We start from the raw sequence: 18,266 nt of genomic DNA on the forward strand, positions 1-18,266 counted from the left end.
TTTTCTGTTGTTGCTTTTCATGCCACCATTCCACCCTAAAAGTCCTTCAGTTCTCTATCCTTGCCGCGTTCATTCGACGGTTTTGTTTTTCCTTGTCGAACCATTTTTACTCTCTCTCTCTCTCTCTCTCGAGTCGATTTTCTCCATCAAGGTAACCCCCTACGACTACCAGTCACACCACATGAGACCACCCTTCTCTGCCTCTGCCTGCTTAATCCGGAGAACCAGATCAGCCAGAGACCCAGATTGCACACGCTACACTTTGGCAGTGCACTCACATAGGAATAGCATGCGGTTGTCCTCGTCTTCTTTTTGTTTCGGGGTTTCTGCTTCGCACTACTGCATCCTTCCCGGTGCATAGAGGCGAAGACAGACCCACAGCCAGAAAGTATCAGCCGAAGCGATTATACATATATACACAGATTTTTTTTGTGAGGTTTTTTTTGCACTAACAAAACGGCTTTTTGTTGGAACAACCAAGAAAACGATGAACATAGTGTTCTGAAGGAACTGTTCTAGATTTTAAACAAAGAGCATAAACACAGTCTGGAGATGGAAGAATTCATTCGGTGATCGCCGAATGCTAGGAGCGCTCATTTTACTGTGGAGTATGGCTTTTGAATTCGCTATCACTGGAAGAGAGGCAGTTGCAGCCAACGCTTTAACTTCTGACTTTCGTGACAAAAGCAGGCGGTTGCTATTTTGATAGTGACGGATTTCGCGCCAACTCGACCAGATGAAAGATGAAACCTTCTGGGCGTGAAGACCTTACCTAATTAAGCAACTTGGCACACTTAGTTTTCCGAAAATTTATCTAGACTAACATATGGAAAGGGCCAAAATGTTTGACCATTTTTTTATATTTTTTTGTTTGCTCAAAACTGGTAAGTCCTACAAAAAAGTGATCTATGGAAAAGTTTAAGGAAAATAATTGAATTTTCAGAAAAAAAAAATCAAGGAAGAGTTAACGCACCATTGTACATGGTAAAGCAGATGAAAAAAGAAATGCAAGATCAGAGCATTTTTTGCAGTTATAGTGCGCGAAGTGGACATGGAATTGATTAAAATGGAAGTGGTATTGACATGGTAGATGAAAATAAAATCGCAGCTAAAAGGTATTCAAATTCAGAAGATGATCCCAAAATCTTCAAAATGTCAGATAAAAATAAAAAAAAGGAAAGATATGATGATTGTATTGTATTGATATAAGTTAACATATACAGTGATAGACATTCGTTTAGCCGCACTTGAAAACAACTTGAAACACTTGCAAAACAACTAGGAATGTTCTTTTTATCGGGATACTTATTTGCTGTAGTGATAGTATATTTAAGTCACTTTTATTGAAAGGACGTGCGTCACAATCACACACACACACAAACACAAGGCGGCATCGGTGGATATAAACATTCAAACGTCGTTTTTCCCCGAGACATACGTTTAGCCGCAGGGCATAAAAATCGAGTTTTCGCATAATCACCAAGCCTTTATCTGTGTTTTTTGAAAAAATACTTGGGAATGTTCAATTTACAAGATAAATATTAGATGTGCAACGTAAGAAGTTGGTCAGATTAGTGATTTACGTAGAATTTAAAGGAATGGCGAACGGTATTCTATTGACGGAAGAGGGGCGAACAATAATAAAGATATTCAGTGAACAAAAGTTTTCTAATCGCTCGATCGTAACAAAAATTGGTCTATCTGAGAAAGTGGTACGGAATTTCTTTTAATAGTGCCAGAAATATGGGATATAACTACCAACAAATGGGAACACCAAAGTTACTTTGCGTCTCAAAGGTCGAATAAGACACGAAGCAACTCATACATTGAATGAGTCACCAAACATCATGTGGGAGAAACCTCAAGGGAAGCCGAAACTGACCGTCACCCATAAGCAGAACCATCTCATTTTCGCCCGACAATACATGGAATGGAAACTAGAATGGAGAAATGTTGTATTTTTCGGCGAAAAAAGTCCAATTTGGATGGTCCGGACTGTTACGGTTGGTATTGGTACAATTTAAGTCAACGGCATGTCGTGAGATCGAAGCGAAACTTTGGGGGCGGAAGTTTGACAGTGTGGGGATGATAACATTTCCAGGCTCAAGGCAGTAATTCAGGAATGTTGGGCTATAATCAATATGGCAACACTTTAAAAGCTGTCTTACTCGATGCCAAATCGAGTTTTCAAAGTGATCCGAAATGGAGGTGGACATACTAAATATTAGCTACCGATTGGACTCGAAATTTGCCGCACAAATTTTCTTTTATTGAAATTTCAGGATGCGGCTAAACGAATGTCCACCCTGATACCACATATTTGAATTACTTAGAAAACAAAAAGTGAATTTATACTCTTTTTTTAGAATGAATTCGATGAAAATAAACAATAATCGTCTTCTATGTGCAAAACTATACAAAGAATTGACTTACTTTTAAAAATATTGAGGAAAAATTGGGTGCGGCTAAACGAATGTCTACCACTGTACATGGTATAAGATCAGATAAATAAAAATCCATTTGATGTCAACAAATGTCATAAGTTCTATTACATTTGATTTGAAATAAAGACCTCTAAAGTATTCATTCAACATTTTTATTACTATTATTTATTTTTTTTAAATTTTGGGTTGGCTTTCTGCACTGAAAAAAGAAATAAACTTAATTTCAATAAAATATTGAAAAAGTTTTTGTTAGAAAAACTTTGTTGCCTTACATATGGATAAGTTGAAATGTATTGAAGAGTTGTAGGGCATACATTTATCTACCATTTCATCAAAATCTGAGATGACCATCTTGAGGAAATCGACTTTTAGTTTTTAAAATCCTTTTTTTTTCAGTGTAGGATTTCAAACAATATTTTTTTCTGAAAATTCAATTATTTTCCTATAACTCTTCCATAGGTCACTTTTTTGTAGGACTTACCATTTTCTAGTAAAAAAAAATTATAAAAAAATGGTCAAAATATTTGGCCCTTTCCATATGTTAGATAAATTCTCGGAAAACTAAGTATGCCAAATTGCTTAATCAGGTAAGGTCTTAGCGCCCAGAAAGTTTCATTCAATTTTGAGAGGATCATGCCAACATCTGGTCGAGTTGGCGCGAAATTCGTCTAGTATGAATAAAATATGCAATCAAATGAATGCTCTTGCGTATAGTCAAACAATAGCCAGGAAGTCGAAGCACATGGTCGACCTGAATGGGACGGAAGAGAAAAAAAAGGTGTCCTGTCAAGCATGCTGGCGTGCAAAAAACAGAACCGAACATTCCTTCAGAAGGGTATCGGATGGTTTCCGATCCGAAAAAACGACAGATGAGCGAAAGGTGCGTTTCTTGCGTTTTCTTTTTCGGGTTGTTGCTGTCGCCCGTTTTCCACCGAACTCAGTGTTCCAATTCTTGCAGCTGTTGTGGCTGTCGTAGCCAGCACCTTAACACTGCCTCTACAGAGAGAGAGAGAGAGAGAGAGAGAGAGAGTAGATAAAAACGTGGATCTTTGTATCGGGGCAACGGACGTACAATTTACCGCTGCTGCGAAACAGCTGGCGTCCCAAAGTAGCTTTTTTTACGAGAACCGATGCGGTCATTGAATGCGCACACACAGAAGCACACACGGAGGCAGTTTAAAATGACGATCGATTACGGTTAATCAACTGTCGTATTGGCAGCTGCTAGTGCCGACCCAGCCGCCATCTGCAAAAGGTAGATAATCTTCTCGCCCAGCAGCACAAGTGCAGCTTAATCATTATTTTGTGTCAGCAAAAACAGAAAGAAGCCGGTGTGTCGCGAGGATATTCAAGCCTTCGTAGTATCCCGAGAAGTTCCGAGAACAGACTCATGAATGCACTTACTTACTTACTTCGCTACTTATGACAAACACACTCGAAAAAAAAAACAACAAAATACAATAAAATCGTTCCCGGAATTGCCTCTTTATCCAGCCGAAACGTTATAGCGCCGTTTGCCTTGTTAATGAAACAGCTGCTGTCGTTTGGTTGGATGTATTTGTATTCAATTGAGTATCGGCAGAGGATCACAGTAGGCATATTACGAGTCCTAACATTTGTTTACCTTTTCCATTCGCTCGTTTTCCCGTGTGCACAATATGCACAAGAGTTTGTGAAGCCAGGGACCAACCGAGGGGATTATGTTAGACTGTTGCATTGCAACAGTTGTTTTGTGATTATCCGAAGTCTGTTTTAAAAATTTCGCGTATTTCGAATTTTCGCGAGATTATCGATTTTTTTTTGCAAAAATCGAAAACGAGCCAAAACACATGCAAACCAGTTGTCTAAAACGCAACATTCAAAATTACCGTTATGCTGCCGATATACGAGGTTTGTTCAAAAGTATCCCGAATTATGAATTTCCGTGGGTTACGTATATTCAATTATCGTTACACCACGCCGACAAGTTCGATAATTTTGAATGTATAGTTTTAGACAGCTGGCTTGCACGTGTTTTAGCTCGTTTTCGATTTTTGCAAATACTTATACAGGAGGCTGTCTTTTTGTGTATTATATCTGTGTGTGTGTGTGGTAGGGTGTAGAGACGTGGGTTAACTCCTGAATGACCACCAGCTTTGTCTATGTTGATAGTCCAATTCGCACAAAGAATTTATTAAACATTAGCTGTCTTATCGGATTCGTTAATCCATCTGCAATCATTTCGTTTGAAGGATATTATGCGGCCCACCATATGGTCAGTATTAAGTCAGACTGGACCGTGTGACATTTTTATGATTTCGAGAAAAACGATTATGATGTCCAGGTTCTATAATTTTCAAAGCTTTCAATTTTTTGTGTAATATTGATCTCACGAATCTTAGCTATTCTCTGACTATAATGTGACTTATAATAATTGCAATTTTCTGGTGGACAGGTAGTGAGGGCAATTGCCAGTGTCTGGTTGCACTCCAATCCTCATAAAACGGGCAAAAAATTCCATTCTATCCAAATTATCACAAACGGATTACACAACTCGATCGAAGTCGATTTTCGTACTCTGAAAATTCGTTCGACTCAAATCCAATCGACATATGTGAAATTGGCACAAAACAAACGTCAAATAATTCATCCATATTTATGAAAAATAAATCAGTTTCAAATTAGCAGGCCTGAAGGCAGCTCTCTATTGTTAAAGTTTGAATGAAATCGATTACTTGATGTTATTTAAATACTTTGAAACTGTAGTCCTGATCCTTACTCAACTATTTTCCAAGCATTTCCGCTGAAACTTTATCAGTAATATAAAATCAGAATCAGATAGATTTTTTAATCACTTGCAGAAAATGGTTTCAAGTGTGGAAATATTGTCACATTCATACAACCCGACTGGATTTGATTCAATCTAATTTCAGGAATGTACAATTGAGATCCGTTCGGGTAATTCTGACTGGATCGGCTTTTAGAGAACGTGAGATTAATAACTTTTTTCTTTCAAAATCGATCGCCATTCTTAATTTGTTTCGAATTCGATTGAATTTATCTAAACATTTGTACATCACCTCCTGTGCTTTCTCCTGCAACGATCGAGAAGCTGTTTCTTGACTCTGATGATTTGTGAATAAATCAAGTTCGATGCAATTGGATGTCGTATGCCATAAGATTTCATATACCAATTTTTGACGGTTTTCATCTAAGAAGAGTTCCAGGGCCTTAAGCTTTGTAACAACTCTGTTCGTGGTCGCCCCTTTTTCTGAAGATACAATTGAACTTCGTCCACATCTTTAAGTACTGCACACCAGAAATGCACAAAACAGATGAAATCAAACTCGTATGTGACTGTGGATGAGTCCTTGGGTGGTACGTTTCCGGTTCATACGCTTCGTTTGATCGCAAAGAAGTTGTGAAGTTTCAACAATGTCACAAAACCTAACTGTATATGGTGCATGCCGAATGACGAAGATTTTTCTAATGTACCCTACATTCAGAGATTTGTTATTTTATTTCTCGAATCATCCTGCACCCCCAAAAATTAGGTACTCAACGTTAATCCCTGAGGACCGACACGGATCTCAACGTTTATCTGCTAAAACCGCTACGATGAGCTACGTTTAACTTATTGATCTATTCCTGAAAATACTTGATTCGTTCATCAAAACTGTGCGCTTTCCAGTAGGTATGTTACGATTTTGATAGTTTATGGAAGCCTTCTTGAATTCTGTGAAACAAATGACTGCCAATGTCAAATTTAGTACATGGGCTGAAAAGTCCCGGGATTTTTAATGAAAACAATCATTTTTTGGGCACAACCGTATTTCATAGCATGGTTTCCTTCGAGGGCAATACACTTGGTATAGCGAGCTTCCAACATTTCGATTCGCTTTCTGTAGCACGAAATGTCTCAGTCTTCAAAATACGTCTCAGAGCCACTCTGCAGACTGCCTATTGGACTCAGAAGTGTGGTAATGGATCCACGTTTCATCCATTGTCACAAAACGTCGAAAGAAGTCCACTCGATTACGTTTCAACATCGCCTAACCGACTGTTGAATCATCAACGCGCCTCTGTTTTGGTCGACGGTCAGCAAACGCGGTACCTATCGCACGGATAGCTTTTTCATGTCCAAAATGTCGTGCAAAATGTTTCCCATTCGTTCTTTTGAAATGCATACGGCCTCAGCTAACTCGCGTAACTTCGTTTTACGATCGTTCAAAACGAGTCAATGCACTTGTTTGCGTTTTTTGGATTCGTAGCCTCTTTTGGTCTTGCAGAGCTTAGTTCATCTGCGGTGCTTGCACCGATAAACTGTTGCTCTCGAAGCAGCAGAGATGGAATAACATTCCATCAACCACTATATTGATTGTTCAGGAGTTTTTCCCATCAAAAAACAATGTTTGATCAAAATACGATATTCCTCTTTTGCATTTTCTATATGAATGCTCATGCAGTGACACTCAAACAACTGTAGTTTGGAGGCAGTCCATGTAAAATTTAGCTAGTGGAATTTTAGTGTTTTAGTCAGAAAACTTTGGGAAAATTGTTCTTTTTTTTTCATCTTAGATCGTTGCCAACAAAAAAGGCTCATCGACCACATCTCCGGTGGATGTTCACCCAAACAGGGGTCAAAAGTATTTACTCCGAACCAGGAGCATAAGTTTTTCCGTCTCCTGCTCGATCTTGTGAACCGTTTCTATGTGATCCTTATTATCGATACCCGTCGGTTGATCTTTGAATGTAAAAAACATGAAACATTCTTTCAATAACAAAAAGATAATTGCTTGCTGAGATTTCCAGAGTGGAATCCGAACCATTCGTTTCGCAAACCTGAGACTACATCAGCGGCAAGGGTTATGGGGTTCAATAAGCCAATCGTGAACAAAATAATTACGTATAATTTGCAGCCACTTTCTCTCCACATATATCTCCACAGTACATGGATAACCTCTCAGTAGTTTGAAATTATTGTAACAAGTTTGCATTATTTTCTCTAAAAGTGTCGGTATTACCCTGATAGAGTGTCGATCTTACCCGCTCTTTTATTAATTTCACCTAAAAGCCAAAATATTCTATCACAATTTGAGTTCTACTCAAAAAATGATCAACAGATACTGTAGAATGGTTCATATAGCTCCCACTTGAAAACCCACCTTGGAATAAAACTTCCTTTAATTTGATTTCTCTGGGCAAATAGTGATTTATCTTGTTCACTCTGGGTCAGATGTCGGTTAACCGCGACGCGCAACCGAAATAGAGTTGTTCCCAGTTGGGTAATGTTGATGCAAATTGGATTCGTTTTATTGATTAATAAAAATGCAGGTGCTCCTTCAACTATTTTCGCTATAAATAGTGCTCTGCCTTTAAAAAACTCTGAAAACCCCTGATATAGTGTTTGAAAGAGGTTTTGTAACGATTAATCGAAGAAACATGAGAGATCTTTGAAATATGTTAAAATCCGCTGTTTGTCCTGATTTGATACTTTTTGACAGATAAAGTTTCGGTTTGGAATTTGTATAAATACCATTGACATAGGACTATGTCTTTGATTTCTGTATAGGGAGGTCACTCTACGAAAAATGTCACGATTTATTAAGAGTTTTCAAACGCATATTACTCAAAATGGTTATTCTGACATCTGTTGTGTTATATATCATTAGACAGGAAATTTATCCTGTTTTTTTTGCTTGAAACCTGAACAGTGAATATAGTAAAAAAAAGTTAACAATTTGATGATTTAATTGGGTATGTTTTCTTTCGATTGCACCAACCACTCGCTTCCTCCCCGACGCAACGAGCAATCTTTTTGCCTAGATTCGGGCGTTAGCTCATAATGTGAGTTGATGCGTAAAATGAATTATTCTCCATTTACCGATAATAGGCATTAATTCTATATTGTAGGTTGTCCAATCAAGTTGTGCTCAATTCATGTTTTTATCGTGTAGGTCTCACCACTAATAATTTGTGTAATTGAGGTCCAGGATGTCATAATATGTGCTCCCGTGGCCGAGTGGTTAGCGTCAAACCTAACATGCCGGGGGTTCGGGTTCGATTCCCGTTCTGGTCGGGGAAATTTTTCTTCAAAGAAATTTCCTCTGACTTGCACTGTGGTCACGCGTATTCTAGAGCTTGCCACTCAGAATGCATTCAAGGCGTGTTATTTGGCATAGAAATCTCATCTAAGTACTAATGAAAATTACGCAATTAATACTACGTTGAGACGGCGGAGTTCCTCTAGGAACGTTAGTGCCATATAAGAAGAAGAAGATGTCATATCGAGTAAGTTGTTTGGTTGTGTAAAAATGCAATAAATGAATTTAAATGAATTTAAAAAAAATCAATAAATGAATTTAATAGGTATACCCACGTAAATCAGATTATGATAGCTTGAGTAGTCGCGATCTTACAGAGCTATAAAGTTATTACAAACCATGTTCCGGAAAACGTGGTAACGAAGGAGATAATGCTATTTTTATCTATAATATATTTTTGTAGTCATAGATTGATTTGACTCAGGCTTATATTTATGTAGGTCTTAACTATTTAGACTTGTGTTTAAAAATGGTACATGATGACTCTTTGTTTTCTTCTGCATGACTGAATAAACAGAAGAAAAGGGTAGTATTGGCTTTAATTGTAATTTTGTGTACATTTTTGAACAGAATGCGATACCGAATTCTACCACGTTATGTCATATAATCCGTTTGAAGGATACAAGTACATACAACAAACGGTTTTTCCAGGGCATCCATTTGATACATCAAAAGAGAAAAAAAATACAGATTTTGAACAATGAAAAACTCAATTTAAATGCAATTACTACACACAATCACAGTCTTATGTCAAGATCCCGTCCGTGCCCCTAGGCTCAGACCCATCAACTTTTTTGTTTGGCCCTCTTCAATTATCAACAGTGGCAAACTATGTAGAACATCGAACATTAAAAGATATCTACTGAAATATTCAATTAAGGTAATATAACCATGTACCGACAGGTTTAACCACCAGACCGAAAAAATATTTTAGGCATCTTCTTCTTCTTAAATGGCACCAACGTTCCTTGAGGAACTTCGCCGTCTCAACGTAATATTACTTGCGTCATTTTTACTAGTACTTAGTTGAGATTTCTATGCCAAATAACACGCCTTGAATGCTTTCTGAGTGGCAAGCTCTAGAATACGCGTGACCACAGTGCAAGTCGGAGGAAAGTTCTTTTACGAAAAATTCCCCCGACCAGAACGGGAATCGAACCCGAACCCCCGGCATGTTAGGTTTTGACGCTAACCACTCGGCCATGGGAGCATTTTAGGCATCCAATAACTGAATATTTGCTTGGTGTGTCAAAAAGTGTCAATTATTTGTTTTCGGTCAAACAGTGTATGAGCACCTTTGGGGTGTCGTATACCCTTATTTTCCCTACAAAAAAAAGGGAGGAAGAGAATTTCCTGAGACGAGACATGACAATAGGGGGCCGATTCCGGACCACTTCTTCTGTCAAACTCGGACCACTTGCAACTCGGCTTCTGATTGGTTGATGAGGAAAACAATTGACAAAGATAAATATACAAAAATGAGATTTCCAACATTTTCACAGTGTTGCCAAATATATTCAAAATTATTCTATTATAAAATTTCTATTATGGATTCTTTGTATGTTTTCGTTTCTGTTACGTCCGGTGCTCAGTTCCTGAAGAGAGGGAAACATTGCATCGGAATTTCCACCCTACATCTTTTTGTGATTCTCTTCTGTATTATAGTGACTTTCAACGCTTCTGGCTGGTTCGTCACTTTTACCTTCCATTTTGGAAGAATGTCGGGAGTGAGAATTGAACTCGTGATCTTGAGCGTGAGAAGTATGGATGTTACCTCCACGCCAGATCGGCTCCTAGGTTGTGATTCTCTTGCCATCTAGCATAGCATAATAGCAGCGGCCTAGCAGAGAAGAACATTCAATTATTTTCCAACAGTAAAGCAGTTAGCAATAAAATTAGGATCAAATAACAAATAACAACGATACGGTGCCGACATCTGGATACGAAATTAGTTTTTAACAAGCCTTACTAAATCTGAATGAAAATTTTTACTTGGCGTTATTTATTTACTTGAAGCACGTCTTTCTTACCCTAACTTGACCTATTTTCTATACACTTTCCGATATTCTCACTAAAACTTATCATTATAATATAAAATTATCTTCAAATACAATTTTTGTACGAGATTATTTTACCAAATGAAGAAAGCAAAGTTTTCCATTCACATTCACATTCACACTAATTTGATACGGAAAATTTAATTTTTATTCATAATTTCTATTTGAAAAGGGTTCATTCTACCTGAAAACCCATATTTTTCTTTAACTCGTGAAACGAAATTTAATGGCGCGTCGCTCATTTCGATTTCATCGTGAAGTGTAAATGATAAGGCCCATAATCTCTTGATAAATAAAATGAACTATGAATTTAATTCATGTATTTCAACATATACTCCTACTATCAAATCTACGTTTTCTAGTTTTCTTCATCTCTTCACATTTAATTTTTTTGCATACCAAAATAACAGGAAAGTACTTATTGTTTGAAATATGTGACATTCGGTTGAAGAATTAACACAAAAAAATGGTGCAGCTCAGAAAATACATGATACGAAGAACACATGTTTTTCATTGGAAAATAATCTTCCGAAATTTTATAACATTTGGCAACCTTCACATCTCGCTTTCCTGTTATCTAGCACTTGGTCGACGAAAATGCAGAAAGAAGAGTAAGAAGCCAGTTGTCACGTCTTGTCTTAGAGAATTTCGTTCCCGACAGCAAATGATCGTATCCGAAATGTGTAGAATGTAGCATTTTCGTACGAGAGTCGCACTGATCATGCAATTAAGTCTCGGCCACTATTTGCTGTCGCTTAGAATGGATCCAATGGAATAATTGACATTGAAAACAAAACACACGTTCAATTATCTTCCGCCAAGGAAGACATTCCAATTTTTCAGCACAGAAGCAATAATTTCTCAAGGAACCGCCAAACGAAAGTGCGAACACTCACCTCGAATGCGTCCACCACACATCACTGCTTTCACATTGCATTGTGAACCACCAACTCCCAATGCGACCCTGTAGCTTTGTTGTCGCCGGTAGTAGGCTCTTTTCCATTCCGTTTTGTCTGTTGTTTCTTTTTGCGCAAAGGATGTCGTTACGCGCGTTTCCACTTTCGGTCTCTTCTCGTAAGCGGACCAATCCAGCACCAAAACGATCGACACATGTGCTGTTGTGACGGTTTGGAGTTCGATCTTCGGTGCGGTTCTCTCTGTGTTGTCTTGCCTCTTTCGGCCGTCTTTTTCTTATCGTCGACACGATGCGCGCGCGTTTCACATCTGCTCTCATCTCGATTGTGCGTTGTAGTGTAAGTGCGAATTCGTTTCCGCGAGAGTGAGCGACCCGTCGCGTGTGTGTGTAGAGGTGTGTTTTCCTTGCACTCTTTTCGTGTACTCCATGCTTCTGGAACCGGCGACAAAAAGATAAAATACAAACGGTTTATTTTTTCATGTTTCTCTCTTTCCCTCTCTGTCGCCGGTTGTGTCCAATTAATGTAGTTGAAGTTGGAGACGATCAACAACTAGCAGCTGCTGCTGCCGCATGCGTGTGATTATCCACACAAGCAGTCTAAATTTGCGCCAGAGTGCGCCCTCTCTCGCTCTGTCACTCACTCTCTTCCGTCTCGCTTGTTCGCTCAGAGTTCTCGGTCCTTTTTGAATTCTACCAGAAGAGATGAAGCCTCCTGCGATCCTCGGCGATCGCCAAGATCGTCAGAAGTGAAATGTGGCTCATCGCGAACGGTCGTGTTCTATCTGATTAAATTGCGTCGTTCCTGAAACAGACAAAGACAGTGCAAAGGATTCGTGCTCTGGCGTGTTCGCGTTTGCTCAAATAAAATTGCATACAAAGAGAGTGCGGTAGTACATAGTGTGTCGTGATCAGCTGCGTCGGATCGAACACAAAACGGGAACCGGGAAGGATTCGCACAAACCAGCCACCACCGCGCAGCCGAGCTATCGGAGCAATTCTTTACGCCACCAGGAGGGGCCATTCGCATTCGTTCCTTTTGTGATCTTCTTTTGTGCACGGCCCTCGTGTTGTTCACTCGTATATTTTCTAGTTTCTGCCGTTCTGCTGAATTTTAATTGTTGAAGAGAAGTTGTTTATATTTATTTGCTTGTAACGCAAAAAAAAAAGGCGAAAAGAAAAGAGTGAAAATCGGTCAGTGTCCGCGAAGCGAAGAATAAAATACGCAAGAAGAAAAAAAGATCAGAAGCAATACTCAATATCAGTTGAGAACATTTGAAGTTCAAAGAAGCAACAGCAGAAGTTGTGGATATCGATCATCGTCATCATCACCATCACCATCTAGTCAGTCGTCCGGCAGTCGGAAACCACACGCAGCTTCGAGAATACAAAGATTCCGAGCCTCGGCGATCATTTAGATAGGAGATCAGGATTCTTCATACTGCAGACGGGGAAGCCTTGCAAAGAAACGGAGAGATTTAGAGGATTATTTGGATATTTTTTTGAAATAGAATTAAACCCAGGTAAGGACGAAGAAAAAGCGGTTGGATTAATGTAAATCATTAGATAAAAAATCGCTCAGACTGTTTCTGAAATAGATTTTCGCAGTGAAACGGATGCTGTTAACAAAAAGGCGAAGTTAATTCCAGAACTGTCTCAGCTATGGTTTAAAATTAGTGCAGGAAAATACCAGTTTCTCCAGTTACAACGAGATATTCTGAATCCTAAATTAGCAATCCTTCGGTTTAAGTTCTTGGTCTCTCGTTCTCCATTGATTTGGAGATAGTTTTGTTATCAGTGTCCTATATTTTCGAAGCGTGTTGTGACACTTGATGGGATTACTACGTGAAGGAACTAATTCCTATAATTTGGAAAGTGAATTGAGATTGAGTTCTGTTGTGATGAAAACAGAAACATATTAAGTATTTTGATACCGGGCTAAACTTTGTGTGAAATTATCCCTGGATTTCATTATGCGGTTCGAATTGGAAGTTGTTGTTGTGGTTCTTTTGGTTGTCAGTTCACAAAATACGTGGATCGAAAATGATGGATCGAGACTATTTTCAGTTGTGGGAAGATTTTACCACCCGTGTGACCGTCCGATCGATACTCGAGACCTCCGACATATGAGCAGTTTGTAAAGGAAGTGATTTGAGATTCAGTTCTGCGGTGGAAGATGTAGGCCAAAAAGGTCTAGACTTCTTATCGGGACTGAACTTTGTGTAAAAAGATTTATGGGTTTTATTATGCATTTGGTATTAACCCTTTCACTACGGCAGTGTGCTCCGTTGGAGTGCTACCGCTGAACGGAGCTCGGTTAAACCGTACACAGTGGGACAGTTGGTATGAGGCTTCCATTGTTATTAATAGCACCAATTACCGATCCAGAAGACCGTGTGTGAAGTGAGAGGCTGGGATCATCATCACATGATAATTGGATGTTTCAATTGCTAAATCGATTAACTCCATAAAACAAGATGTTGAGAAAAATGATAAAATATTATATGTTTAATGGCTAAAAAGATTTTGTTATTTAGTGGTGTTAAAAATTATTATTAAAGAAACTTGTTTTGAATATATAAAGTTAGGGGCTAATCAAGTGCATTGATACTAAAATTTGATAATATTCAAAAAATGAGTTAATCGATTTGGCAAGTGAAGCATCCAATTGTTGCGTGTACGTAGAAGCTAGAACAACACACAAAGATGGTTAATTGAGGGCCCTGATTTATGAGCTCATGATCGTTCGCTTAGTAGCTCACACGTTTGCATGAAGACCAACAATATACTATCGGGTAACGCCTGTTAATGGCTCAGGTGTAGGAACAATGCGAGGGTGGTTTCGACGGAGTGGGTATCGAGGAGGACGTGATCATCAAACCACTGCTAACCCCAAGAGAGTAGCTGTAACGGAGTGCGCGTTATGATGGTGGATACTACCTAATTGGCGCTCCGTTAGTAAGAGAAATCCCGCGAGGATGGCTGTGACGGGTAAATGTGGTCCCGGAGGTAATGAGGCAACGAGGGCTTGGTTATAGTGGGAGAGAGATCCACACGTTGTCTGGGTTAACCCGTCCGAGATAAGGCTGGTAGAGCATTCCTAACCTCATAAAAAAATAGCGGACACGTAACCAATTAGGCTACGAAAACTAGGGATACCATCTGGTCGGAATTAAAAATCAGGACACCTGTCACAGCTACGATTATAACCATTAAGCTTTTGAGATTTAAATAAATAAAAACATGTTGCATGTGATTTGCACTTCAAGAGACCAAATATTCAAATCTATTTATTTAACACATTCCTCGGGCAATCCGAGAAAATACTCTGTTGATGATGATTTCTGTTCTGTACGAGTACAGGAGGTTTTAAGCGGTTTACGAGTCATCAATCCATGGATTTGATGCTTTTATGACGTATGAAACGCAAGAGCTCCTTCTGAAGGCTAAATCTTTTGGGCGATTTGATTTTTACACCACATAACACAGCATGGATTTGGAATTGGATTCCAGTTGAATATTCTTACAATGTTTCGGTGTTTGGATAAGCTATTTCAAATCAGATTTTCCTGTAATATTTAATTGCTGATTCCAAATTTCAGTTTCAACAAAATTAAAAAATGCACGTATAACTGGTTCCCGGAATAAATCGCCACAGAAAACGACTGCAACAGAAACCACCGCTTATAAAATGTGTAGTAGGCTATAAATATTGTGGCGCGGTATTGTATTTCAAAACAAGAATTAACCGGGCAAACGTATCGCCCCAGGCAAACGTAACGCCCCGGGCAGACGTATACCGTCCGACGCTCGCTAGAGCTCGGTCGGACATTGCTAAAGGATCGTATCCTATGTTTCAAACTAACCGGGCAATCAGTGGATCCCAGGTTTGCGTGCGAGACACCGCCGCTTCCGACGGCGGGTCGGCGGTGGACTCGGATTGCGTCATCTTGGCGGCATGGGCCGCCTCGATTCCTTATCCTCGCCAAATGGGGACTTCGTCCCCATTACATTGTCCTCAGAATAAATTTCGAAAAACGAGAACAAGAGAATAAATTTATAATAGAAATGTGAGGCACATGATGTTTTTCCCGCGCCAAATATTTCTAGCCTACTACACTTTTTCTAAGCGGTTGTTTCTGTTGCAGTTGTTTACTGTGGCGATTTATTCCGGTCACCCGTATAACTATTGGCTACAAACACTTATGAATCGCATATGCAGCACTTAAACTCATAATCATTTCTGTGAGACAAAGGTACTTCCGGTGTAATTCAGTAAAATGACACTTCCGTATAGACATTTAAAGAAACAACTTGGTATATCGAGACAAAACACAAAACAACCCAGTGAACGAAAAATCTGTAAGAGCCCGTAGAAAATGCAATTGTCACTCTCTAAAATAAAAAAAGTTTTCACTCAAAAAAAAAAAATTAAATGAATTATGATTTGTGAAGGAAGGAAGGAAGGTATTGAATTAGAGAGACTTTAAACTCTGAGAGTTCATTCGTCTCTAAAAGATTTGTGAACAAAATTGCATTTCCTATAAACATCAGGACAAATGCTAGAATATGAAAAATAAATTAGCACGCTCCAGAAGAATCTCAAAATCAGGACATGTCCTGCTAGATCAGGACAGATGGTACCCCTAACGAAGGCCGCTTCAAAATGCATGGAATGTCGTGATCTACTTTCATCTCAAATTTTTTTTCACCAAAAATCGACTCTGGAACGTTTTTTCGGAATACGAGAGGGAACGTGGTTTGGACTTGGTTGCCAATGAAAATGGTCATATCGATTTTTCATACGGGACTTACTGTGAAATGTTGATTTGCCCGGTGAATTATCCTATGCAAAATATTAGATCATTCGGACTTCATTTATTAGTGTCGAAGTTTTGACATCTAAATTATATATTAAATTATCTGAAAATCGAAAAATCACCCAAGAGAGGAGTAAAGGAAATAAAAATTTTCAAAAAAAATGATGCCAAATGTCTTTAAATTGTATGAAACGTCGAGAAAAAATTTTTGGCGATTGATCGTTTTTTGTCTGAAAAGTCGATTTTTGACGAAAAATGACCGCCTAATGACCGGGAAAACATTTGCTATGGGTGATTCCGTTAACGCGGCATCGACCATTTTTTTAACCATTTTACCGGTGTATGTTTTCTGTCACGGTGTTACTGACTGGTGAACAGGATCATGACGAGGATATGGGCCATACATCAGAAAACTAACGTTGCGCAACACGGATGCACAAAAATTTCATTGTACTGTTGAGGAAGTTGAGGTCGAGGATTGAGCAATACTGTCACAGCTGCTTGCTGCTAAACTGCTATGAAAATTTTCCTTCTCACGTTACTTACAATGCTTTGTAGGTGGATCGCAATCTGCTACTTGCTATTCTCTATCCGGTTCGAAGGACCAAATGTTACCTACTTGATGCCCACACTCTGTAGGTAACTCGGCCATCACTTTGATATAGTAGCTGGAAATGAGAAGACCGGGGCTCAAATAGCGCATTTGAACACAGTTGTCACAATCAATATAGCAGCGGGAACTTGTCCTTCCTCTCGATTATCGAAGCGGATGGGAGGGGATGTTGGGATTGGGAGGGCCACTCAAAAAGCGCCGTAGGACATAAATGACACTAAAGCAGCGATACTCAACTTGCGGCCCGGCAGGCTCTTCTGGTTGGCCCCTCTGGTGTGTATGATGTTTGGAACTCGAACGCAAAAATCTTTGAATATTGGTGAAAGTCCGCGTCCCCACTCCGTTGAAGCATTCATTCATTGACCCTTGTCAGTGCTACCGAAGATTTGTAATTCAGTGTTCATTCATGAATTTTTATAATGTTTGTTTCTCGCTGGTTATAATTTCGTAGTACATTTATTTTTGTTTTGCGGCCCGCGACACCATGTCTAGCATATGTTTGTGTCCCGATCTGCTAGTGTATTGTTCTGCGAGAGCAAGAATGAATCATCTATCAATTATCATCAACTGTTTCTACAATAAAAAAAAAAACACTTCAGGGCGATCAAACCATTCTACTAAACAGTTATTTTTAAAATTTCACAGCATTATAAAATAATATCCGAAGTTATTAACAAGCGACTTATATAAAATAACAACGTAGTTCTACGTCAACAATGCGGTCTTATCTTGGACACAACCTCCTATAATTTTTTATACAAAACCATCATTTCTGATGTGTTCGTTTCAACTACCACTCGCACCTGTTATTCGATTTTCATAGCAACGGATAAAACATTAGTTTTGAATATAACAACGACGTAGCCTGCTACGATGTTTTTCGAGTGCAACTGTAATACTGTACTCCACACTGAGAGAAATGATTAGTAAATATAACGATTTTTTTTGTAAATAATGTCTAGCAGAACCATGGTTCGTACGTCCAATATCGGCTACATTTTCTCGACGAAAATGCACTTAATAGAATTATATTCTTATTATACTTCCGTATTGCCTTATGGCAACAATAAAATTAGTTAATACACGCTTTTCTCACCAATCTTCAGATATGACAACATTCCAGTTTACTAATGTTATCGAGTAAAATATACTAACCTCTGGTAGGGATGTAGGATTGTTGACAATATGTACAAATATTTGTAATTCTACTAATATTTGCATTACCAAAGGTATTTGGTAGTTTTTCATCTTTTCTGCAATGACGATTTCCCCAGGTTCCATGAATGTGTTAAAGAAACACATTCCATCGATCGATCGCTACGCAACCACAACTGAG

At 38.8% G+C, this 18,266-nt stretch overlaps 1 protein-coding gene across 4 annotated transcripts in view; it reads left to right on the forward strand.

The window, feature by feature from the left end:
• LOC129763244 (RNA-binding protein MEX3B) overlaps nucleotides 1–18,266 on the forward strand; it is a 90,843-nt gene that overhangs the window by 65,011 nt on the left and 7,566 nt on the right. The window contains exon 1 of one of the 4 annotated variants that reach the window (XM_055762115.1): nucleotides 12,227–13,020. The exons of the other annotated variants lie outside the window; for them this stretch is intronic. The gene's annotated coding sequence lies outside the window, so the exon portion shown is untranslated. Of the gene's footprint in view, nucleotides 1–12,226; nucleotides 13,021–18,266 lie in introns of those variants that run through there. 4 annotated transcript variants of the gene reach the window in all.

This window comes from Toxorhynchites rutilus, chromosome 1 (assembly GCF_029784135.1).
Source record: "Toxorhynchites rutilus septentrionalis strain SRP chromosome 1, ASM2978413v1, whole genome shotgun sequence".
Lineage (NCBI taxonomy): Eukaryota > Metazoa > Arthropoda > Insecta > Diptera > Culicidae > Toxorhynchites > Toxorhynchites rutilus.